Raw genomic sequence first — 26,293 nt, forward strand, 5'->3', positions numbered from 1 at the left:
GTGGTATCATTACTTCCTAAAGTTGACACTCTTCCAAACCCACTTTCATCAATATAACCATCATAAGTAGGAGGCATGCTATCATCATTATAAATTTGCATATCAAAACTTGGGAGACTAAAGATATCATCTTCATTAAACGTAGCATCCCCAAGCTTGGGACAAACATTAGTTGCAGCAAATATATTGTCAAAAACATCATGTTCATCAAACATAGCATCCCCAAGCTTGGGCCTTTTCATATCATAAGCATAATCACTCTCATCATTAATAGTATGGATAGCACCAATAGTATAGCAATTATCATCATCACAAGGAGTAATAGGAGCAACATCATTTGGGAGAGATACCTTTTTACCTTTGCTTCTCCATATTTTCTTTTTCTTCTTCACATCATGTGTGGGTTCGAACCTCTTTTTGGAGCTCCTTATTAATGAGATTGGTTGAGAAGAAGGCTCCTCCTCGTTACCTGATTCATCATAAGAAATAATAGGAGGATATTGGGAAGTCTCTTCCCTTTCATTAGTATTCTCTTCTTCTATTTGTTTTCTTTTCTTTATGTAATTGGCAATATAAGGATTTTCAATACAATTCACCGCACAATACATATAAATTTCCTCTAGATCAAAATCAAGAAGTTTATCACGGGAAAATACTGGAAGATAGTTAGTTATACGTTTCATTTCTTCATAACCCATAAGCAAACTAAGTTCATTATGATGTGCAAGGGAAATCAAGTCATCACAATTTTTGTAAACGATTAGATCATGAAAGAATTTGCATTGGATGGTTAAATGACCATGTTCATTGCAAAGTTCACAACTACGGCTAAGAAAATTTAAATTTTCAGCACAAACATCTAGCCTTTCTTGCAACCATTTAGTTTCTAAGTACGTATGCCTCTTGCAAAATCTATCTTCCCTAATTGGTGTGTACTTGCAAACTCTATGCACTCCACAAAAATTGACATGCTTATAAGAGACATTCTCATCATGACTAGTGCAATCATCATTAGTACTATGGATATTCAAAGAGTTCATACTAATAACTGTCGGATTTCGGGTTCCGGCAGACCCTTGAGGTTCGAACACTGGGGTGCGCGCGGAGATTTCGCCTCCTACCTACCTGCACCCCTCCGCCTCACTAAGATCTAAGCTATGGAAAGAACAACACATGAGACACAGGGTTTATACTGGTTCGGGCCACCGTTGTGGTGTAATACCCTACTCCAGTGTGTGGCGTGGTGGATTGCCTCTTGGGCTGATGATGATGAACAATACAAGGAAGAATAGCCTCGCGAGGGTCTGCTCTTGGCTGGGGCGATGAACTGCTGGGAGGAGTTCAGTCACCCTTCTCTCTCTCTCTTCTCCGATTGTTGATCTCCAACCTCTAGCCTCTCTCTCTCTCTGATTCTGATTCTCCCCCTCTTATTGTTTTTCTCTATCTCCCTTCATCTCTCTCTTCCCCCTGTGGGTGGCTGGTCCTATTTATAGAGGCCCTGGTCCTCTTCCCAAATATCGAGCGAGAAGGGAGCCAACAATGGCGGGCTAATTTGAACGAGGACAGCTAGTACTAGCTATCCGGACAAAAGTAGTCTTCGCCTGCACAAAGCTCTGGTGGTGACGCTATCTTGGGCTCCACAATGACCTCCGTCTTGCAGTCATCCTGGTCTTGGTCTTGTTGCACCGAAATGGCAACCTTTGCCTGATGCCTCGGTACTCCGCGGCTGTGCTTGCCCCCTTTGCAGAAAAGAGGAAAGGAGGACACTGCGCGGGCTGGCACCCGCCTGGCGCCCTTGGTCGTCATGGCTTGCATCACGGGCACCTCATGAGGTACCCCGCCTTGATCTCTCCGCCTCCTTGCGAGCTAGCCTGGTGAGGCCGTGCCTGAGGAAGCTCCGCGTCGTCCGCTCCGCGAGGCTTGCCCCCTCGCGAGGGTCTTGGGTCTGTGTTGGTGAAGATGGGCCGTGCTAGGCCCCCCTTTGAGCCACGCTGTAGGCCGCAGGCAGGCAAGTCTGGGGACCCTTGTTCCCAGAACGCCGACAGTAGCCCCCGGGCCCAAGGCGCGCCCGGACTTGGCTGTGCAGGGAGGCGGAAGGGCAAGAGCGAAGCGCCGCGGGCCCTAACAGCCTGCGGCCTTGGGCACCGCATGGCGGTTGATTGGATGTGGGCGTCTCCACTTCCCCATGGCGCCTCGGCAACTGCACGGATTGGACAAGTCCCTGCATGCAAAGCGGGTCATGATTACCTGCGATCGTGGAGGTCGGCGGTTGGCCTTCGCTGGCTATAAGTACGGAATGGTGCGCGCCCTTCGAGTCCATCCCTTCTTGCTTCTCCTTCTTCCCGATCCTTGCTCTGTCTTGCTGCGATGGCCCCGATCCACCGGTTCTCTACGGCAGAGAAGGAAAAGGCTCCCCGAGAGGAATCAGTCCCGCTCCCGCCGAAGAAACGGCTCGTCCTCCGCGACACGGACGAGGGGGCTCATCAGATGGTGTCGAGGCCCTGGTGCGAGCGGGCACCGCAGGGGTTCCCGCTTCCCTTGTACGCCCACAACGAGGGCCCTGAAGGAGCTGATGCTGATCGCCACGGGTGGCGCCGCCGTCGGCGCTGACGGGTCACGAAGGTGTGGGTCATCCCCCCTGGGGTCCACACCGAGGGCTACTCCCGAGAGTTCGTGTTCCACGCCGCCATGCCTCCTTAGTCTTGGATTCGCCTTCCTCCCTTCTTCGCCTCCATCATCCTGTAGGGAGAGCCCCTGGAGCTTTGGCTGCAGCACGCCAGCTGCAGCACCCTTGCGACCGAGGCAGAGGTCGCGGTCGTTTCCCCGGGCGAGGTCTTCATGACTCGGGGCTGGAGCGAAATCGCCCGGGTTTGCAGGACAAGGGGCGCCTTCGCGATCCACTTGGATTACGATGGTGCTTCGGTGATGTTCTTCAAGGTCTTTGATGCGAACGGGCGCCGGCTGGAGTGCTGCCCCGGGAGAGGTGGCTAGGACCCTGCTGCGGCGAGGACTGGGCCCGTCGACCGCTCCCTTGGCGGCTCATCAGGCGGCGGAGGCGACGGAGGTTCCAGCGACTCCAGCGAGCTCTTCGCGACTCCGGAGACGAGCGACGACAGCTACGAGCCCCCGAGCCGGCGCCGCTCCTGGAGCAGGGCGGGCTCGTCAGGCCGCCGCCGACTCTGATCTGGATGAGGTTGGCACCGGTGCTTGACGGCCCACTGTTGATGATGGCGTCTTCTGCAGGGGCGCGCGTAGTTAGTGTCCCTTTAGGATCTGTTCCCTCCGAGGAATCAAAGACGCGTCCCATGGGGGCTTGTAAGGTGCCTGTGATCCTGTTTTGTTAATATAACCCTTGTCATAGAATTGTGCGAGTTGCTCATTCCGTCTTAGCTCAGTCCTCCCTTTCGAACCTCACGAGGGCTTGGTGCTCTGCGCCGACAGGTCCCAGTCCCAAGGCGTCTTCAGCCGTCGCTGGTATGCCAGGTCGCGATGCCGTGGTCAAGGCGAGGAGGTGAGCGACCCGGAGTCCGGTAAGAGCCCCTGAGTCGCGATGCTCAGGAGGTCCCCTTTGGCGCTCAAGCAGCCGTTGTTCGGTGAGAAAGGAGAGCGGCGTCGCTAACACGGGATTGCATTAGGTGCGGGGGTGGTGCCACGGTAGCTGGCGCTTCCAGGTGGTGACTTATCTCGAGAATCAGGGGCCGCTCTCTGGTGTGTCGCTGGGTCCGTGTATCGGTAGGCGCGAGGTTGCTCGGCGAGGTCCTCGCGTGTCCCTCCCCTCTCGCCTTTGCTCCCCTTTCTGCTCTACGTCCTCGGGTCCCGGCCCTCGAGCGAGTCTCAGCCGTCGCTGGTATGCCAGGTCGCGATGCCGTGGACAAGGCCAGAGTGTGAGGGCTGGAGAGCCAGTAGGAGCCCTGAGTCGCGATGCTCAGGCACCCCCCTTTAACGTGCAAGCGGTTCGCGCAGATGAGAGTGAAGGAGACACCGCAAGGGCCTCGCCTGACGCAGCTCCTTCAGGAGATCCTGTAGACCCATCATAGAAAAAATGAGGGGTTGCCATGACAATTGACAGTCAGCCGTTGGTTGCTTCCGAGGGGTAACGAGGCACTGAAGGCTTGACGAGGTGGCGCGTGCAGGGCTGTCGCGGCCAGAGCTCAGCCATTCAGGTGTGACGCGGGTCCTCACCCACATCTACCTTCGCGATCCCGGCGTCGACCTCGACGGCCTGCTGGAGCCAGTAAGCGGCGAGCGTGCCGCTGCCGCTGCCGAGGCCGTGAAGGGTCGCGCAGAGGCTCTGCTGGGGAAGTTCCGGGCCTTCAGCACCAAGCCGAAGCAAGGCGCTGCCGACCCCACTGCTCCATGAGGCGAACCCACTCCGCGCTGTTCCACCACCGACAAGTGACTCCGTTGTGGCTCCTGTCCTGCCTTTAATTCCTGCACATGTATCATGCCTCGGGGAGGCGTTTAAACTTGCGTTTGGCAGTGAGATAACAGTGTGGACTATAATATTTGCTTTTGAATTCCTTGAAATTTGCGCTTTTCCTTCCTACTTGCTTATGTTCTACGCCGGCAGAGCCTGGCCCCGCGCATACCTCACCCAGCGTTAGTCCCGACCGGAAACCAGGACGGGGCCAAGGAGTGAGGGGCTACGTGACAAGTTAGGCTCCCGAGTCGCGATGCTCAGGAGTCCCCCTTGGCGCACGAACAGCAAGTAGGGAGGTGTGATGTGGGTGGATCTACCGTTCTACGTCTGCAGAGCCCGGCCGCGCGCATACCTCAACCGCCGTTAGCCTTTCGGAACTAAGGAGTGAGGGGCTACGTGACCAGTTAGGCTCCTGAGTCGCGATGCTCAGGAGTCCCCCTTGATGCTCAAACGGCCTTCGTACCTTGGCTCCGCTCGGGGAGAGGCGCGTGACGAACCAGGCCCGGGGGAACCTGGCTGGGCGGCGTGCGTCTGGGTGTGACCCAGGCACAGCCCCCGTGCCCAGCCCCCTCGCGCGGCACTCCCGAGGGGAGGCGTTACGATGAGGCTAGACACTGAGCTCTGGGATCCCTGAGGTTGATGCGGCCCGGGGGCCACCCTCAGTTGTTTATCACCAGCGCGGAGCATAGCGCTTCCGTATGTGTACGGGCATAGCCGCTCCTCGGCAGTGTCGTCAGCCAGCGCGGAGCATGGTGCTTCCACTAGTACGTGGGAGGGGCCCCCCTCTGGGAGGAGCCCTCGGGGCGTGTACAGCCCCGCCCTGACACGTGGCTGGCACGGTAGGGCCTGGCGAGGTGTATCTGGGCACCCGTGAGCCAGCACGGGACTCACGGGGCCCTACCTCTAGGCGGGTTGCGCCTGGCACTGGGCCTTATCTTGTGATGTGTCCCTGCAAATTCGGTTAGATGTCGGCACTCTACATCCTCAGGTCCCGGCCCTCGAGCTGGTCTCAGCCGTCGCTGGTATGCCAGGTCACGATGCCGTGGACAAGGCCAGAGGGTGAGGGCTGGAGAGCCAGTAAGAGCCCTGAGTCGCGATGCTCAGGTACCCCCCCTTTAACGTGCAAGTGGTCGGCATGGAGAAGAAGAGGTGCCGTGGACCGTCATCAAATAATCAAGCATGGTGGGTCGAACGCACAACCGGAAATAAACGCAAATGGGATACATGCCGCTGGGTCTGGCCCGAGCAACTTGGGGATCATGCAGCCCGAGGGGCGCCCCCAACAAGGTAAGCTAACAACATGAAATAAAAGGGATACACGCCGCAGGGACGGACCCACGCGGCCTGGGAATAATGCAGCCCTGGGGGGCGCTCCCAGCTGGAAGTGAAAACTTGAAAATTTCACCTGATGACGTTGAGGACGAAGGGGTGTTGGTGTAGCAGACTCGGTGGGCTGCGGGAGCCGATCCTCACGAGCCCCCAGTCCCAGGGGCCTCGGGAGGCTCCGGAGGCGCTGGTGGCTCCTCGCGGACCATCTCCATCTCCGCCAGGGCCGTGGAGCGCCTAGCCTCTTGTGCCTCCATGATGCCCCTCACGAGGCACTGGTACGTGGCAGCCGCGTTTGGCAAGCCGTAAGGCATGCGAATGTAGCTGTGGGGTGGACCTCCGCAGCGCCCCACTCGCGAGGGCCAGAGGCGCTCCAGAGAGGCGACTCGGTTGGGCCCTGGTATGTCGATGCAGATGCGCAGCCCACCATCCTCGCCTGGATGGGGAGCCGCTGCTGGTAGGCGGCGGCTGCCGTTCATGACTCTTGACTCCTGTAGCTCCTGAATGGCCTTGCTGACGAACTCCTGAGGGTCTGGCTCTCCTTGCCTTACTCCTTCTTGAGGGAAACGTGCTTCGAAACACGCCTCCATGTGGTGCCCAAGCGCCTCCCTCGTGACCCTAGCCAGGTTGGTGGCCCTCCAGGGGAGAGCCCCCGAGCCCTGCCTGAGGAGGGTGCCGGGCATGCTTTCCTATGCGATGGAAGGAGGTTCCCCCTGGGCAGGCACAGGCCCAGAGGGGCCTGCCTCCGGAGGGGCCGGGCCGGACGATGTCTTCTTCTTCTTGGGGGCGGTCTCGGGAAGCCTCCTGCTTCCGCGATCCGGGTCTTCCAGTGACGTGGCCTGAAAGGCTCGTTCCAGGGAACACACCGTGTCCTTCTCTTCACAGGGCACTGTGATGACTCCGCCACTTCCTGGCATCTTGAGGACGTTGTAGCCGTGGTGAGTTACGGCCATGAACTTGGCCAGCGCTGGGTACCCAAGGATGGCGTTGTACGGCAGGCGAATGTGAGCGACGTCGAAGTCGATGAGCTCGGTGCGGTAGTTGTCGCGTGCCCCGAAGGTGACAGGGAGGCGGACCTGCCCAATCGGGACCGTGGAGCCGTCGGTGATTCCGGAGAAGGGCTTGGTTGGCTGAAGCTGGCTGTAGGGCACTTGGAGATTGTTGAATGTTTCCACGGACAGGGCGTTGAGCCCTGCCCCGCCATCGATGAGGGTCCTGGTGACCACCACGTTGCTGATGATTGGGGAAGAAAGCATCGGGAGGACTCCGGCTGTAGCCGCACACTTGAGCTGATCTGCTGAGCTGAACGTGATGGTGCACGCTGACCACCTGAGAGGGCGCGCGGCTTCGAGCTTGGGGAGGGCTGCATTCACTTCGTGGGCGAACTGCTTGAAGATGCGTTGAGAGGCTGGGGCTTGAGCCCCGCCTAGGATGCAGGCGATCACGCGCGGCTCCTGGAAGCCCCCAGCCCCCTCGTCCTGGTGGCGGTCCTCGTTTCTCCTTGGCTGCGGCGGCAGCGGAGGGAGGCCTGCGTTGCCTTGCGGGCGATCCTCGCGAGGCTGATCCGTCCAGTCTCCCTCGCGAGGCGGGTCTTGCCAGCGATCCTCGCGAGGTTGATCGCGCCACCCTTGGCGCGGGCCACGGTCTTCCCAGCGTCCTGCGTGCCTTCCTCCTCCTTGACCGTAGCCCTGTTCACCGCGGTCGGGGCGACGACTGATCCTTCCTTCTCGCACGGCTCGGAGCTCTTGACATTCGTTAGTGTTGTGGGTGTGGAGGTCATGGTACACACAGTACCGACTGCCCTTGGAAGGTTCGGGCTGATCTCTGCCCCGCTTGGTGTCTGGCTCTGCCGCGAGCATGGCAGCCCCCTTGCGCTTCACATCCTTGGACTTGGGCTTCTTCTCTTCTGGATCTGCGGCAGGAAGCTCGAGGAGGGAGAGACGCCCTTCCTCAGCCCTGGCGCACTTGGTTGCCAAGTTGAATAGCTCCAAGGAAGTGCACAGGTCTTCATGCATCGCCAGCTCCTCCTTCATCTTGACATCGTGCACGCCGTCGGAGAAGGCTGAGATGATGGCCTCCTCAGTCACCTTGGGAATCTTGAGGCGTGCGTTGTTGAATCGCTGGATGTACTTCTGCAGGGTCTCCCAGGGTTGTTGCTTGATGCGGCGCATGCGCTCACGGCGGGTGGCCGATCGCGAGTACCTTGGAAGTTGGCGATGAAGCGGGTGCGCATCTCGTCCCAGGAGGAGATCGTGCCTAGAGCCAGGTTCAGGAGCCAGGTGCGGGCCCCGTCCTTGAGCGCCATGGGGAACCAGTTTGCCATGACCTTCTCGTCTCCGTTGGCAGCTTCGATGCCCAGCTCGTAGAGCTGGAGGAATTCCGCAGGGTTAGCCGTGCCGTCGTAACAAGGAGGCAGGTCTGGCTTGAACTTGCCGGGCCACGCGATGCTGCGTAGCTCGGTGGTGAAGGCATGGCAGCCTGCTGTGGCCACGGGAGGCCTTGGGTGATGGAGAGCTTGGTCTTGCATGTCCCCACACGCTGCAGCTGGGAGCAGCGCGGGGTCTTGATGTGCTGGAGCAGGAGCATGGTCGCGACGTGCTGGAGCAGGGAGCGCCCGGGCAGCTTCTTGCGGGCGAGGGACTTCCTGGCAGCTCCGCTCTTGCTGCGCTGGGACCTGACGGAGCGGGTTCCGCCCAGGGGCCACGCGCCTTGGAGCCATGGCTCCTTCTTGAGGAGGAGGCGGCCGGGGCGCCGCTGGAGCTTCGTCGCCCGCGCGGGGCGGGGTGCGGTGCAGCGGAACGAACGGCGCAGGAGAGCCCCCTGTGGCGCGGACAAGCTCGGCGACGCGGTCGAGCCATTCTTCGTAGACGTCGTCGACGGGACGGTAGCGCAGGAGCTCGTTTGCTGCGATGAGTGCAGCTCAAGCCTCCATGGGTGCGCGGAGCGCGCGGGACGAAGAACCAGCTGGGGTGAGCGAGGGAGTTGCGGTGCGGTTGTCTTGCCGCACGGACGGATGCTGAGACGATGCTTGCTGCTCGTCCCCCGCCGGGCCGGTGGCGGCGTTGACGGCAGGTGATGGGGAACGGTGAGGACGCCCGCCGACAGGAGCCGTCTGGGTGACGCGGGAAGCGAGAGCGGCCCGGCGCTCGGCGCGGGCCCGACAAGCGTTAGACATGGGCGCGATGGTCGGAGGAGAACGGGGTGGTGGAAGACGAATTCCGGCGCACCCCTACCCGGCGCGCCAAATGTTGGATTTCGGGTTCCGGCAGACCCTTGAGGTTCGAACACTGGGGTGCGCGCAGAGATTTTGCCTCCTACCTACCTGCACCCCTCCGCCTCGCTAAGATCTAAGCTATGGAAAGAACAACACGTGAGACACAGGGTTTATACTGGTTCGGGCCACCGTCGTGGTGTAATACCCTACTCCAGTGTGTGGCATGGTGGATTGCCTCTTGGGCTGATGATGACGAACAATACAAGGAAGAACAGCCTCGCGAGGGTCTGCTCTTGGCTGGGGCGATGAACTGCTGGGAGGAGTTCAGTCACCCTTCTCTCTCTCTCTCTCTTCTCCGATTGTTGATCTCCAACCTCTAGCCTCTCTCTCTCTCTCTGATTCTGATTCTCCCCCTCTTATTGTTTTTCTCGATCTCCCTTCACCTCTCTCTTCCCCCTGTGGGTGGCTGGTCCTATTTATAGAGGCCCTGGTCCTCTTCCCAAATATCGAGCGGGAAGGGAGCCAACAATGGCGGGCTAATTTGAACGGGGACAACTAGTACTAGCTATCCTGACAAAAGTAGTCTTCGCCTGCACAAAGCTCTGGTGGTGACGCCGTCTTGGGCTCCACAATGACCTCCATCTTGCAGTCATCCTGGTCTTGGTCTTGTTGCACCGAAATGGCAACCTTTGCCTGATGCCTCGGTACTCCGCGGCTGTGCTTGCCCCCTTTGCACAAAAGAGGAAAGGAGGACACTGCGCGGGCTGGCACCCACCTGGCGCCCTTGGTCGTCATGGCTTGCGTCACGGGCACCTCATGAGGTACCCCGCCTTGATCTCTCCGCCTCCTTGCGAGCCAGCCCGGTGAGGCCGTGCCTGAGGAAGCTCCGCATCGTCCGCCCCGCGAGGCTTGGCCCCTCGCGAGGGTCTTGGGTCTGTGTTGGTGAAGATGGGCCGTGCTAGGCCCCCCTTTGAGCCATGCCGCAGGCCGCAGGCAGGCAAGTCTGGGGATCCCCGTTCCCAGAACGCTGACAATAACATTACAATCATGCTCATCATTCAAAGATTTAGTGCCAAACATTTTAATGCATTCTTCTTATAACACTTTGGCACAATTTTCCTTTCCATCATACTCACAAAAGATATTAAAAAGATGAAGCGTATGAGGCAAGCTCAATTCCATATATTTTTGTAGTTTTCTTTTATAAACTAAACTAGTGCTAAAACAAGAAACAAAAACATTCGATTGCAAGATCTAAAGATATACCTTCAAGCGCTAACCTCCCCGGCAACGGCACCAGAAAAGAGCTTGATGTCTACTACACAACCTTCTTCTTGTAGACGTTGTTGGGCCTCCAAGTGCAGAGGTTTGTTGGACAGTAGCAAATTTCCCTCAAGTGGATGACCTAAGGTTTATCAATCCGTAGGAGGCATAGGATGAAGATGGTCTCTGTCGGTGTCAAAAGCAGTGGATCTCGGGTAGGGGGTCCCGAACTATGCGTCTAAGGCGGATGGTAACAGGAGGCAGGGGACACAATGTTTTACCCAGGTTCGGGCCCTCTTGATGGAGGTAAAACCCTACGTCCTGCTTGATTTATTCTTGATGATATGAGTATTACAAGAGTTTATCTACCACGAGATCGGAGAGGCTAAACCCTAGAAGCTAGCCTATGGTATGATTGTATGTTGTCCTATGGACTAAAAGCCTCCGGTTTATATAGACACTGGAGGGGGCTAGGGTTACACAAGGTCGGTTACAAAGGAGGAGATATACATATCCGTATTGCCTAGCTTGCCTTCCACACCAAGTAGAGTCCTATCCGCACACGGGACGAAGTGTTCAATCTTGTATCTTCATAGTCCAACAGTCCGGCCAAAGGATATAGTCCGGCTGTCCAGAGACCCCCTAATCCAGGACTCCCTCAGTAGCCCCTGAACCAGGCTTCAATGATGATGAGTCTGGCGCGCAGTGTTGTCTTCGGCATTGCAAGGCGGGTTCCGCCTCCGAATACACCACAGAAGAATTTGAATACAAGGATAGTGTCCGACCCTGCAAAATAAGTTCCACATACCACCGTAGAGAGAATAATATTTCCACAAATCTAATCAGCTGACATGTTTTGGCAACATGATATTATGCCATGGCCCGGTGATTATTCGAACCGTTTCCTTTAATTAGCCCCGCACATAACGCGAGGCAGTTTCTTGACACGTCTTGTCAAAGCAGAGATCGTGTCCCCCTTATTATGGGATTCTCATCAATACGGGTGTGGGTAACCCAACCACGCCATCAATTACGGTGCTTGGGGGATAAGCGAGTTTTACCAGGCTAGTGGGGGCACATAGTTTTGGCCGCCCTTATAAGGGGATAAGGTTTAACCTTTTTCTACCCACGCCTTCTTCCTCCTTGCTCATCCATTCTTGCGCACTCAAGCTCCAACGCCCAAGTCCACATCCTTCCCCTCAACCTCCTCCAAACATGTCCGGAGCGGGAGGCAAATGGATGGCTTCCTCCATTACGGAGGGACACATCAAGAAGCTGTGCGGAGCCGGATACTTAGCCGTGAATATCGCGCATCGGCTGCCCGCTGCGGGGCAGATTGTTCCTACCACGAAACCTCACTAGAGGGTAGTTTTCCTCCACCACTTCCTCCGCGGACTGGGGTTTCCCCTCCATCCATTCGTCTGCGGTCTCATTTTCTACTACGGGCTGGACTTCCATGATCTGGCCCCGAACTTCATCCTCAACATTTCGGCGTTCATCGTCGTGTGTGAGGCTTTCCTACGCATCCGGCCCCATGTCGGTGTCAAAACCGGCGGATCTCGGGTATGGGGTTCCGAACTGTGTGTCTAAGGCGGATGGTAACAGGAGGCAGGGGACACAATGTTTTACCCAGGTTCGGGCCCTCTTGATGGAGGTAAAACCCTATGTCCTGCTTGATTAATATTGATGATATGGGTAGTACAAGAGTAGATCCACCACGAGATTGGAGAGGCTAAACCCTAGAAGCTAGCCTATGGTATGATTGTATGTTGTAGTTGTTGTGTCCTACGGACTAAAACCCTCCGGTTTATATAGACACCGGAGAGGGTTAGCGTTACACAAGGTCGGTTACAAAGGAGGAGATATCCATATCCGTATTGCCTATCTTGCCTTCCACGCCAAGTAGAGTCCCATCCGTACATGAGACGAAGTCTTCAATCTTGTATCTTCATAGTCCAACAGTCCGGCCAAAGGATATAAACCGGCGGTCCGGAGACCCCCTAATCCAGGACTCCCTCAGTAGCCCCTGAACCAGGCTTTCAATGACGATGAGTCCGGCGCGCAGTATTGTCTTCGGCATTGCAAGGCGGGTTCCTCCTCCGAATACATCACAGAAGAATTTGAATACAAGGATAGTGTCCGACCCTGCAAAATAAGTTCCACATACCACAGTAGAGAGAATAATATTTCCGCAAATCTAATTTGCTGACTTGTTTTGGCAACCCGACATTATGCCATGGCCCGGTGATTATTCGAACCGTTTCCTTTAACTAGCCCTGCACATAACGCGAGGCAGTTTTTTGACACGTCTTGTCAAAGCAGAGATCGTGTCCCCTTATCACGGGATTCTCATCAATACGGGCGTGGGTAACCCAACCGTGCCATCGATTACGGCGCTTGGGGGATAAGCGAGTTTTACCAGGCTAGTGGGGACTCATAGTTTCGTCCGCCCATATAAAGGGATAAGGATTCACCTTTTCATCCACGCCTTCTTCCTCCTTTGCTCATCCGTTTTCGCACACTCGAGCTCTAGCGCCCAAGTCCACATCCCTTCCCTCAACCTTCTCCAAACATGTCCGGAGCGGGAGGCAAATGGATGGCTTCCTCTGTTAAGGAGGGACATATCAAGAAGCTGCGCGGAGCCAGATACTTAGCCACGAATATCACGCATCGGCTGCCCGCTGCGGGGCAGATCGTCCCTACCCCGGAACCTCACGAGAGGGTAGTTTTCCTCCACCACTTCCTCCGCGGACTAGGGTTTCCCCTCCATCCATTCGTCCATGGTCTCATGTTCTACTACGGGCTGGACTTTCATGATTTGGCCCCGAACTTCGTCCTCAACATCTCGGCGTTCATCGTCGTGTGTGAGGCTTTCCTCCGCATCCGGCCCCACTTCGGCCTGTGGTTAAAGACCTTCAATATCAAGCCGAAGGTGATGGGAGGCCAACAAGCAGAATGCGGCGGAGCCATGGTGGGCAAGATGCCCAACGTTATATGGCTTGAAGGCTCCTTTGTGGAGACCGTAAAGGGATGGCAATCGGCATGGTTCTACATCACCGAGCCGCGCGACGCCAAATGGGCGGCGGCCCCCGAGTTTCGATCCGGATTCCCTACACGGCTCACTTCCTGGAAAGAGAAGTGCTTGTCGTGGGGTTCATCGGTGGAGCTGGATGGACTCCAGAAATGTATCCGGACTATGGCAAGCAAGAAGCTCAAGCTTGTCAACATAGTCCAGGTTATGCTCATCCGCCGGATCCTCCCGTGTCAACAACGAGATTTTAACTTGTGGGAGTTCGACCAGGCCCAGCACCAGACTCTGAGCGAGCTCTTCGACACGACGCACAAGGACGTCTGGAAGGTGCTATTCAAGGGCGCCGAGGTCCCTCCTTCTCTCGCCGAGGACCGCGGACTAAGCGCAAAGCACCTAGCGCGTTCGGTGAGTTCAATATGTCCCGTAGGACATTTATTTCCCCTAGCTTAATCATGTGCGGGGTCTAATTTCCACGCCTTTGACAGGACTGGGTGGAGATGTCGGGGCAGATCAACTGTCCGACCCACTTGCTCGAAGACACTGCGGGCGCTCTCCTGACGGAGATGCTGACTCCGGCTCCTTACAAGGTGCTGAAGAAGACCAAGAAGGCCAAGGGAACCCAAAAGAGTTCCCGACGCCAGGCGTCATCGGACTCACCGTCCGATGAGTTTGTGGCGCACTCCTCCCCCGAAGACGAGGAAGAAGAAGAAGATGCTCCCCCTCCTGTTGGGGGAGATAAGAAAAGGAAGGCCGCCCCAACTGGGGGAGCCGAAGGATCCAAGAAGGGAAGGACTCCCCTTCCGGACAGTTCCACCGCCGCCGACGAAGGCGAAGACGAGTGGTTGCCCAGGGCCAAGCCCCTGGGAGATCGTAAGTATTCAGATACCAGAGTAACTCATAGCATTCCTTTGTCGCACTGCTTTCCCTAACGCCGAAATATGATTATGCAGGCCGCCCCGAGTCCGTATCGATGTATCATCGGACGGCTCCCTGGGCTCGTCGGACATGGATAGCGATCCAGTCCCAACCGCCACCTCCCCTCATCTTGCGGACGACGCCGAGGTGCTGTCTCACGAGGCACCGGGTCGAGGGGAGACAGTCTCGGAGGCGCCTCAAGGCAGCCTCCCGGACTCCGGGAGCCGAGGGGACAAGGCCCCTGAGAGCTCCGAGTTCGGCCCTCAGCTGAATACCGCGCCGGAACCTCCAGTGGTTCCGGGCTCGGGCAGGCGGCCTCCTTCTAAGAGGGGCGAGACGCCTGTGCCGGTGACCTCTGTCCATCCAGAGGCGCCGGACAATCTGCTGGAAGCACTTCGCAGCGCTTCCATCGACGAGGAGCACCGTACTGTTATGAGTGCGGTGGTCCAGAAGGTTCAGTCCACCAAGAGCGGATTGACTGACGCCTGTGCCAGCCTTCTAACAGGCTTTGAGGTAAGTGTTTGAAATATAGGAAAATATTACCGCATAGACAGTAGCCCCTGATGCTCTGTTCGGTGTTCACAAAGAAAAGCCGAACAGAGGATCAAACAATATCGCAGGATTCTAATATGAGTATGTCCATATGCGTGTGCAGGCTTCGCTGCTGGCGTCCGCCGCACTGACTGCGGAGGTCACCGTACTGAAGCAGGACCTCGAGGGGTCCAAGAAAGAGCTCGGCCTTGCCAAGAGGCAGCTTGAGGAGAACAAGGGTAAGTAATACCCTGTCTGTGGATATGTATAAAAAGAATGCGATTGCAAAATGACAGGATCATCGTGAATTTGCCAGGGGCCACGACCGAAGTGGCGACCGTAAAGCAAGCGCTGTTCGAGGCCAAAGATAAAGCGGCCAAGGAGCACACCGAGCGAGAAAAGCAAGAGGCTCGGGTGGGCGAGGTGCAGCAAGAGCTCCAGGCTCTCGTGACGAAGCACGAGGCATTGGAGCTTGGCTCGAAGATGCGAGAGTCTGAGCTTGCCGCAGCCTTGAGAGCGCAAAAAGTGCCAAGGTGGAAGCCCAAAAGGCCCTCCAGGAGATCGACGCGATGAAGAAGATAGCGGTGGGTAAGGCATTCTATATGCAGAGCAAGCATGTAAAAGTAAATTACCGATTACTTACCCGAATTCGGTGCTCTCCAGGAGCATTCGCAGATTTACCCCGCAGCGTGTTGGATGCCGCACAGTTTTACCAGGCCGAGGAGGGAAGATCAACGGAGAAGCTGTTCTGGTCTCAGTATACTAAGACCGAACACCCGATGCCTCTGAATGACCAGCTAAAGCACCTGGTCGAGCTGCACGAGGCGGCCGAACAGGCCATGAAGGGCCTGATAGTCCGGCTGTGGCCTGGCGACGCCCTTCCGAACAACTACTTCGGCCTGGTGAGGCGACTTGTGGATGCCTGCCCACAGCTGGAGGTCGTCAAGCGGTCCATCTGCATCGAAGGTGCACGCCGGGCTTTCGCCCATGTGAAGGTGTAGTGGGCCAAGCTAGACGCTGTGAAGATGATCAAGGAAGGGCCGCCGCAGGGCAAAGAGCATCGCACCCCCGAAATTTATTATGAGGGTGTCCTGAAGGGTACCCGTCTTGTAGCGGACGAATGTTCCAAGGATGTAATATTTGAGTAAACTTGCTCGTGTGATCCTGTATGATGAAAACTTGTTTCATATGCGCTATGCAACGCTTGTGTGAATTTAAAATATTACCTTCTGTTTGGCTGTTTATCCAATCTGAGAGATGGCTAGTCCTCGGCTTCTGCCCCCATGCCACGAGTGCTGGGGTGTTTGGGATAAACCTGAGCACTCTTGTTCCCATGTTTGGGTCCTTCGAGGGAGGTGCTCAGCACAACAAACAAGGCAACCGGACTAATAATTCTTTATCACTCTCACTTAGCCATAGAATTCTATAATTTTAAATTTCGGCGAAGCCCTTGGTATTCGGAAGGGCGAATTCGGGGCGCAATACACGCCTTTAAACCGGACAGGACCGGCCCCTCGCTTTAAGCGGCATAAGTCTTTAGGGACTCGAAAACCTCACCGAACAGCGACCAGTCTCTCGCCTTACCATGACAGTCAGTTTTAGCTTTCTCTACTGAGGTGCTTTAGCCCAGCAGAACCGGGGCACAATCGCAGTAGTTCTCCTAGCGCTACCTTAGCCGATAGAGCGGAACGTAAGGTACCAAAACATAGGAGCCGGGCAAACCCAACATTTGACCAAAGACATGATTCGGAGCTGATGCATATAATGCTATAAGTTCGGGGTGCCGCACTTGTGAAAGTGTTCAGACTTTTCACACCATATTGTGGGGTACGTAAGCCCCTGGTGTATTGGTCGTACCAAAGTCTACGGTTGCAAGGCATCATTAATGAACACACACACACACATATATATATATATATCAAGAATGCAATAATAGTCGTAATGTTATGCGTTGTTTATTCAAAAAGGTGCGTGAAAGCAAAATGATACAGATGGTGCGATAAGCAAAGAGTAGGACTATGTCCCTTCCAAGGGCAATCTGAGGAATAGTATTAAATCAAATATTTCGCTCGTTATTGTAATCCACCTGGGAATTTCGTGGTGTGACATAGCTTTCTGCCTCCTTGGTTGCTGCATCATGTGTTTGGCAATAGTGCTGCCGGACAGGGTTTCCAGAGATTAAGGTCCTGAAAAAGAGAAAAATAACCAAACGGGAAGCCCCTAGTGCGGTTTAAGCCGCTCCTTGGGGCGTGCCGCAGTTGTGCCCCCCTCCCCACCTGTGCCCATTGTCGTGGTTTTGTCATGGCAGATGTCCTCGTGAAAGGACTTAGTCGTGGAGCCATCGTAACGGGTTAGCTTGAAGGGGTTAAAGCAGACACAGGGACGCAAGAGAGTTTATACTAGTTCGGCCCCTTCTATGAAGGTAAAAGCCTACGTCTAGTTGTGATGGAATTGATGGGGTTTCGATGACTAGGGAGAAAACAAGCTTCGCCTAAGTCTCGAGTTGTTGTCTGTTGTCCTGAACCGCCGCCGGGTCGTCCCCTTATATACACGAGTGACGCCCGTCGGTTCACAGAGTCCTAACACCGGTTCATATTTGTATCCGGGTTGGTCTCTCCTTATTCCTATCTTACAATACAAGTTTACATACAGATGCTGGTTTACGGCTACAAGTCTTAAACCGACCACGGGCCTCAGGCCCTCATCTATCTTCTTGGGCTTTAACACTCTTGAGTTACTGATGAAGCTAACCCGGCCCACATAGGCCGGTTTACGCCCAATAGTAATATTCCCAACATTAGGCCCTAGATTGATTTGAACAGGTTCATGTCAATCCTTAGCAAAATCTTCATCTTCAACATCTTCTTGTAGTTGCTGAACCGCCATGATGTCATCCTCTCCAGTTGTTGTAAGCCGGGGTGACGTCATCTGTCATAAAGAAAATATCCATGATATCTTCTTGTTTAATAAACTCACAATAACCGAGGCGACAGCTCTGCTTCCGAAATTTTCGGTTTCTGGATTCACGTGCCTGACACATGTCTTTTTGCTTTATAAATAGGGCCGAAGGGTCATTTCTTTTCTCCCCTTCGTGCCTTTCCTCTTCGTCTTCCTCGCGCCGCCAGTCTCAGAGCTCCGCCGCCGCCGTCGTCTTCTGCATCAACTTTGGCCGCTGCATCAACCTGAGCGTACCAGAAAACTGCGGCGACCTTCCGCATCTTCCTCAGCTCTGGTAGGTCTTCTGCTCTTCTCAACATAGATCTGTTCTAGGGTTTCGTGTTCTTGCTGCGTTCATCACCTGTTCATGTTCGTATGCTAGCCCCTGGATGCATCTGTGAACCCCTTCTCTGTGTAGTGATAACTTTTAGTATCCGCCTTTAGTTTCATGCCTAAAACCATAGATCTCACATATATTTCCGCCCATTGATTCAATACTGTTCTGCTTTGAGCTTTTGAATATTTTCCTTCTTTTCTGAACTTGCTTCAGATCCATCGCTCTAGAGAAATCTTGTGAAATGTGTTTCTGTACACTTACCCCTCCGCAATCTCAACTGTTTCAATGCTTAGATCCGGCGGTTTAACTTGGTGTAGAAAAAATTAACAAACCGGTATATACCATTAGTCCCCTTGTTGAACCGCCAGATGCTGTTGCTTCATAAAACTCCGGTTTAGATAGAGCTGTCACCGGTTTAATATTGTACATACCAGTGTACTTTAATCAATGCATTCTTGAACCGGAATCACCTATCTTGTAGATTTCATCATGGCCAAGCAAGTATATGAGTGCAACTGGGTTCCTTCTCGCGTCACAGAGAGTCAACTGAATAATTTAGTCCTGATCGGCGCTTTAGGCAGCAAAAACACCATCCATTGGAGGGTCCCTGGCAAAGAATGCCCTCCCACACCTCAAGAAGGAGAGGTCGTCGTGTTCATAGATCACTTAGCCCGGGGCTTTAAGCCGCCCGGTTCTAAATTTTACCGGGATGTTTTAGCCAATTTTCAACTCCGCCCACAAGACACTGGCCCCAACTCTGTTACAAACATGTGTCACTTCCAAGTGCTTTGTGAAGTGTTCTTTCAAGAGGAGCCCACAGTTGAGTTGTTCAGAGACTGCTTCCATCTAAACCGCCGCACTGAGTTTACTGACGGTTCCAATACGGAATTGGGTGGTGTGGCGATTCAGAAAAGGAAAGAGGTCACATACCCTCATGCCAAACTGCACAGCCACCCCAAAGAGTGGAATCAAACATGGTTCTATTGCAAAGACACCTCCCCTGCTGATGAAAATCCGTTGCCTGGCTTTCGTCCGGAGCGGCTTAGCAATACACACCCCTTTCCGCAAAGGTTGACTGCCAAGGAGAGAAGCAAATACGCTCCTCAACTGTCCAAGCTCAGAGCCTTCATGGCCAACGGTTTAACAGGGGTTGATCTCGCTCGCTGTTGGATATCGTGGAGCATACTGCCCCTTAGTCAGCGCTCCGGTTTGATGTGCGAGTATACTGGCAGTGTTGATGACCCACTGCGACATTCTAACATCCATCTCACCGACGAAGAAATCACAGAAGCTGTGAATAAAATGCTGAATGAACCGGAACACATCTGTGCTCGAATCGGCCTGCTTCCCTTCTGTGCCACCAACAAACCGCCAGCTGTAAGAGTTTGATTTTTCTTTTTACTGAACCTGCTATTGATATATCTGGTCATTGTTTAATATCAATGTCTGTTTAAACAGGGCGATGATCCGTTTTGGAGCAAGAAACTTTCACAGGAGAAGCCAGAAAAAATAGACAAACCGGAAAGACCAACCCGGCCAAAGACTAAAGTCGTGAAACGGCCTGCTCATAAGAAGAAAACCACTGCATCTTCTGATCCGGCCCCTGATGATGATGTGGGTAATCCGGACCTTGAGGTAGAGCTTGACTCACTTGGCTTATTTTTCATGCGCCTTATTGATGATGATATTTGTCAGGATGATGCCGAAGCCAGCCATGCTGATGCTGCAGAGGTAATTACTCTCTCTTCCGATACAAACCCTTTGCCTTCACTAAAAATCCATCAGGCAAACCGGAAGGTTAAATTTTCTCATCCTCTTGCTTACTTGGATCCCAAATTTCTTATGAAGACCCAACAGCACGAAGCTCGCCGCACAATCCGGCACAGCGGCCAGGTAGTTACCTCCGCCGGTTTACCGAACAGTCCGGTTCGGAAACGCCGTTCAGAGGTCTCTAATTTGCTTGTCAGTGCTTGTCCTAAAGCGGGCTGTTTTCGTCAACCTCTTAATCCATCTGACTCCGATTATCAGGTTACTTCCCACTCATCCTCTGGCGAGTCATCGGCTACTCAGCTGCCACCGCTCAAAATAGTGCTTGGGTAAGCTATACTTATCATAATATTTCTGGTACATCACCTTGTAATATATGCTGTTTTGACTTTGTTATTCCTTTCAGGGCCAAGCCTAGGCCAAGCAAGAAGGCTCGCCTGGATAAAGCGGCCGAGGAGGACACCGTCCCTGAACCGGGTAAAACACCAGATCTTGAAGCGGCTATTCATGAAGATATACCCAATGATCCACCACAGCAGGATGACGATTTTACTGCTGAAGAAAGGCCTATTGACACCTCAGGCCCTGTCAACCAGCCCACAAGCGCCATCCGGATTGAAAAATCGACCAGTCCATCAAAGCCTACTGATAAGACAACGGCCCCAGTGCAAACCGGCGATGCCAAGGATGATGAGGTTGTCATTACTGGCATTGGTCGCACAGAGCCAGGCAATCCCGTTGCCTTATCCAGACACACTGCCAAGGAAGAATTTGCTGCCATTGGCAAGGGAAAATGGAATGCCGATCTAACAACTTATGCCGCTCTGAACGCCCAAGATCTCCATTCCGGCTATCTGAACCGGCTATACACCAGCCGTGACTATGAAGCTGGTCTGGTGAATATGATGAAAGAGAAATTTGAGGTAACTTCCATGTGCTTATCTGCGTATGTACTTCAATCTGTCAACTCTCCTAGCCCCCAAGGGCCGGTTTAGAATCTCCGTTCAAACCGGGACTTGTCAATGCAGACTTCAATGTTTTCTGAATTTGCTGATATAGCCCCCAAGGGCCGGTTCAACTTTAGTGTAGTTAAACCGGGACTTTAGGTAATCAAGATTGTAGCAGCAATATTAACTGAACAAATAGCCATTAGCCCCCAAGTGCCAAGTTGAATACTTGCATTGAGCTTTGGACTTTTCTGAATAAATTGAAGAGCAAATATGCATTAGTCCCCAAGTACCAAGGGCATAACTTGTTATGTGGTTGGTACTTCAATTCTTGTACCGTTATCCGAATTGTATGACTGTCTATATGCAGGCTGAGCTGAACAAAAAGGGAAACCAAATCGCTGATCTGCAAGAAAATCTGAAGTGCCAACAAGGTGAAACCTCCAAAGCAAAAGAGGAATTAACCAGCGCTTTAAGCGCCATGGAACAGCTTAAGGAGGGCTTCAAGAAGAAGCGGGCGGATTGGGCCACTGAAAAATCCGCTTTAACCAAACGAGCAGAAGATGCCGAGGCTGCACTGAAACCGGTGGTGGACGAACTGACCAGCATAAAGCGGCAAGTGCATGCCATGACCGCTGCTATCTTTGGTAAGCTGGTTTGAGTTCTGGATTGATTCAGCCATCTTATAGAGCTTCCGGTTTGTTAACCCTTTGTAATATTTCAGGGACACGCATTGGTCACTTGGGGTCAGATGTGCGGAAGAAATTGAAAGCCGCCTACACATTGACCGAACAACTGTACACTGGTGCACAGCTGATCATCTCTGCTGCATCCCATAACAATCCGGCGCCCACTTTGATTCAGGACACTCTGAAGAGACTGTCGATGCTTCCTGCCCGGGTTGAAGAGCTGAAGAAATCTGCTGCTCGAACCGGTGCGATCAATGCCTTAATCGGGGCAAAAGCTTGGGTGCCAGATTTTGATCCTATTGAAGCGGCTCAGGGCTATCCCAGCTTGAAGGAAGATGGGTCAGAGTTTAGTAAAGCGGATCTGCGAGTAATAAACCGGGAGGTGCGTCTGCTAGCTTGTCAATTGGTTGAAGAAGCAGACTTGTCTCATTATCAAGCCCAATATGACAACCAAAACAAGCGAGTAGTTGCACCAATTCCTGAAGTGGAAAATCTTATCCCTCCAATCCGTAAGCATACTTACGCTCCCGATATTGAACCGTCATTGCTGATCCATGATGAAGCTGTCTTTCAAGCATTAACGGGAATCGACTGGACAACTGTTGATTTCCAGCCGCTGGGTAGAGAAGTTGAAGTTGAAGCGGCATGGGATGACCCACAACCATTAGGCCAGGCTGGTGACCAAGCTTGAACCGGAAGCCGGTTTAAACTGCTTCTCCTTTGCAAAAAAAACAATGATCTTATTTTGGGCACCGTGTTGCCTTGTAATAGGCTAGCCGATACTCTTGATTTTGATATGCCTTCGTGCATAATTACTGCAACTTGTTCTTCCTTTGGGTGATGAACTTTCCAAAGTATTTTCTGCAATACAAAAAATCTTAAAGCGCCACCACGGTTGTACCGTCAGGCGGAGTATGATGTCTGCATATCAAAATATCTGAAATTTAAGCATATGATCAAATCTTTGGGATACATAATACCTGCGATCATTGGGCATGAAGTTGGCTTGGCCAATCTTGAAGCGGAGGTTTATAAACCCACACTGTTGGAGGAGATAGCAGCTCCTGTATATATCTAATGCCGGTTTACCATGTAAACCATGCCGGGTTATAATAAAAGACCGTGTTACTCCATAATAGGATGTTAATAAAAAATCAAACCGGGCAAATAGTCTCCGGATTAAAAATAGACCGTGTTCCGTCAATTGACAGTTTGAACCGGTTTAAAACTTTGTCGGTTTAAAAAACGCAACAAAAAGAAAGAAAAATCTATCAAAGAAAATTGTGAAGCAAAGGCAATGATAAAACCGTTTGCAAAAAGAGGCTTATTTGAGCCGATCAGATGGCGTTACCATGGTCGGACACGACCAAGCTCCCGATAGGTGTATCTATGGTTCAAGTCAGCCAGGTCCCCAAATGAAACCGTGGCATTTATGCCGATCAAGAGGCGTGGCAATGGTTCGGGTTCGACCAAGCCCCCAAGTGATTCTGTGGCCTTAGCCCGATCAAGAGGCGTGACTGGTTCAGACTTGACCATGTCCCCAAGTGATCTGGTGGCTTTTGCCTATCAAAAGGTGTTGCATTGCTTCGGATACGACCAAGCCCCCAAGTGATATTACATGATGCTTTGAAAAGCTAACTCAAGGGGTAAACCGGAGGCCGCTTTAGAACAACTCCGTGTAACCACACATGATGTAAAAGAACAAATACCCCGCTTTAGCTGAGGTTCCGGTTTATTATATCAATCATAATATATACATCGTCGTAATATGTACATAAGTAGAGCCAATGGCTCAGGTATAGTAAGGCCGAAGATGAGCTATGTTCCACGGCCTGTTGGTCTCCTCCTCTGATGTACGTGAGTCTTTATGCTCTCAAATATCGATCAGATAGTATGACCCGTTGTGCAGATTCTTGCTGACCACGAAAGGTCCCTCCCAAGGTGGGGATAGCTTATGCATATCAGTGTGATCTTGGATGAGCCGAAGCACCAAATCCCCTTCCTGAAAGGTTCTGGTTCTGACTCGGCGACTGTGATAACGACGAAGATCCTGTTGGTAAATCGCTGAGCGGGCGGCTGCTATGTCACGTTCTTCATCCAACAGGTCCAAAGCGTCTTGCCGTGCTGTCTCGTTGTCCGCTTCAACATAAGCTGCCACACGAGGTGAGTCATGACGGATATCACTGGGGAGAACCGCCTCCGCTCCGTAGACCATGAAGAATGGTGTATATCCTGCTGATCTGTTGGGTGTAGTATTGATGCTCCATAACACAGATGGTAACTCTTCTACCCAACAACCCGGTGTTCTCTGCAAAGGAACCATAAGCCGGGGCTTGATGCCTCTCAAGATCTCTTGATTAGCCCTTTCTGCTTGACCATTGGACTGTGGGTGTGCCACTGATGAAACGTCAAGCTGGATGTGCTCCCGTTCACAGAACTCCTTCATGGCACCCTTGGACAAATTGGTACCATTATCTGTGATGATACTGTGTGGAAAGCCAAACTGGAAAATCACTTTTTTGATGAACTGAACCGCCGTGGCCGCATCACACTTGCTAACAGGTTCTGCCTCCACCCACTTTGTAAACTTGTCAACCGCCACCAGGAGGTGGGTCTTCTTATCTTTGGACCTTTTGAAAGGCCCAACCATATCCAGCCCCCAAGTCGCAAACGGCCAAGTAATTGGAATCATTCTCAATTCTTGAGCCGGCATATGAGCACGTCTTGAAAACTTTTGGCAACCGTCACATCGTTTGACCAGATCCTCCGCATCAGCGTGAGCAGTTAACCAATAGAAACCATGACGGAACGCTTTAGCCACCAAAGATTTTGAACCGGCATGGTGACCACAATCTCCTTCGTGGATCTCATGCAAAATTTCACAGCCTTCTTCAAGAGACACACAACATTGAAATGCCCCTGATACACTGCAATGATGCAACTCGCCATTGACAATAGTCATGGACTTGGACCGTCGGATTATCTGTCGGGCCAGAGTCTCATCCTCTGGTAACTCGCCCCGGTTCATGTACGCCAGGTAAGGAAGCGTCCAATCCGGAATGACATGAAGAGCTGCCACCAATTGAGCCTCCGGATCAGGAATAGCCAAATCCGCTTCACCAGGGAGCTTGACCGACGGGTTGTGCAGTACATCCAGAAAAACATTGGGCGGGACCGGTTTGCGCTGAGAGCCCAGCCGGCTTAAAGCATCCGCCGCTTCATTCTTCCGTCGGTCCACGTGGTCCACCTGATAGCCTTTAAAGTGACCTGCAACAATATCCACCTCACGACGATATGCTGCCATGAGTGGGTCCTTGGAATCCCAAGTGCCAGATACTTGTTGAGCCACGAGGTCCGAGTCACCGAAGCACTTAACTCGACTTAGATTCATCTCCTTAGCCATCCGGAGACCATGGAGCAAGGCTTCATACTCAGCTGCATTGTTATTACAAGGGAACATTAAGCAGAGAACGTAACAAAACTTATCACCTCATGGGGAAGTTAATACGACTCCAGCCCCTGAGCCTTCCAATTGCCTGGACCCGTCAAAATGGATGGTCCAATATGTGTGATCCGGCTTTTCTTCAGGTGCTTGCAGTTCCGTCCAATCATTGATGAATCAACAAGTGCTTGAGACTTAACCGCCGTCCGAGGCACATACTTCAACCCGTGCGGCCCAAGCTCTATAGCCCACTTGGCAATCCGGCCAGTCGCTTCCCGGTTCTGGATGATATCCCCCAAGGGAGCAGAACTGACCACCGTAATGGGGTGCCCTTGGAAGTATTGCTTAAGCTTCCGGCTTGCCATAAAAACTCCGTATAGCAGCTTCTGCCAATGCGGATACCTTTGCTTGGACTCAATGAGTACCTCGCTGATATAATAGACCAGACGTTGAACCGGATGCTCCTTACCTGCCTCTTTTTGCTCCACCACAATAGCCACACTGACCGCACGAGCATTAGCAGCCACATATAGCAGCAATGGCTCCTTGTCAATGGGAGCAGCGAGCACAGGCGGATTGGCCAATTGCCGCTTTAAGTCCTCAAATGCTTTATCAGCAGCAGAACTCTAGACGAATTGATCCGTCTTCTTCAACATCTGATACAAAGGGCTTGCCTTCTCACCAAGGCGGCTGATAAACCGGCTTAACGCGGCAATCCGGCCTGCCAGGCGTTGAACATCATTGATACACTTCGGTTTATCTAGGGAGGTGATGGCTGTGATATTCTCCGGATTAGCCTCGATTCCCCTGTTGGACACCAGAAAACCCAATAACTTGCCTGCCGGTACACCAAAGACACACTTGGCCGGATTAAGCATCATCTTGTACGTCCTCAGGTTATCAAAGGTTTCCTTCAAGTCGTCAACCAGAGTCTCCTTCTCCCTTGACTTAACCACGATATCATCCACGTAAGCATGTACATTACGGCCAATCTGCTTGTGAAGACAATTTTGTACACACCGTTGATAAGTTGCCTGGGCACTCTTGAGCCCAAAGGGCATAGACACATAGCAGAAGGCTCCAAAGGGAGTTATGAATGCCGTCTTCTCCTGGTCCTTAACTACCATTTTGATCTGATGATAGCCAGAATATGCATCCAAAAAACTCAAACACTCACAACCCGCCGTAGCATCAATAATTTGATCAATACGGGGGAGGGCAAAAGGATCTGCTGGACAAGCCTTATTAAGATCTGTGTAATCCACACACATGCGCCAGGTGCCGTTTTTCTTAAGGACCAGCACCGGATTGGCAAGCCACTCAGGGTGGAAAACTTCAATAATAAAGCCAGCTGCTAAGACCTGGCTACCTCTTCTCCAATCGCCTTGCGTCTTTCTTCGTTAAACCGGCGGAGGAACTGTTTCACCGGTTTGTATTTAGGATCCACATTAAGGGTGTGCTCAGCGAGTCGCCT

Source organism: Triticum urartu, chromosome 4A, assembly GCF_056163025.1.
Source record: "Triticum urartu cultivar PI428250 chromosome 4A, HENAU_Tu73, whole genome shotgun sequence".
Taxonomy (NCBI): Eukaryota; Viridiplantae; Streptophyta; class Magnoliopsida; order Poales; family Poaceae; genus Triticum; species Triticum urartu.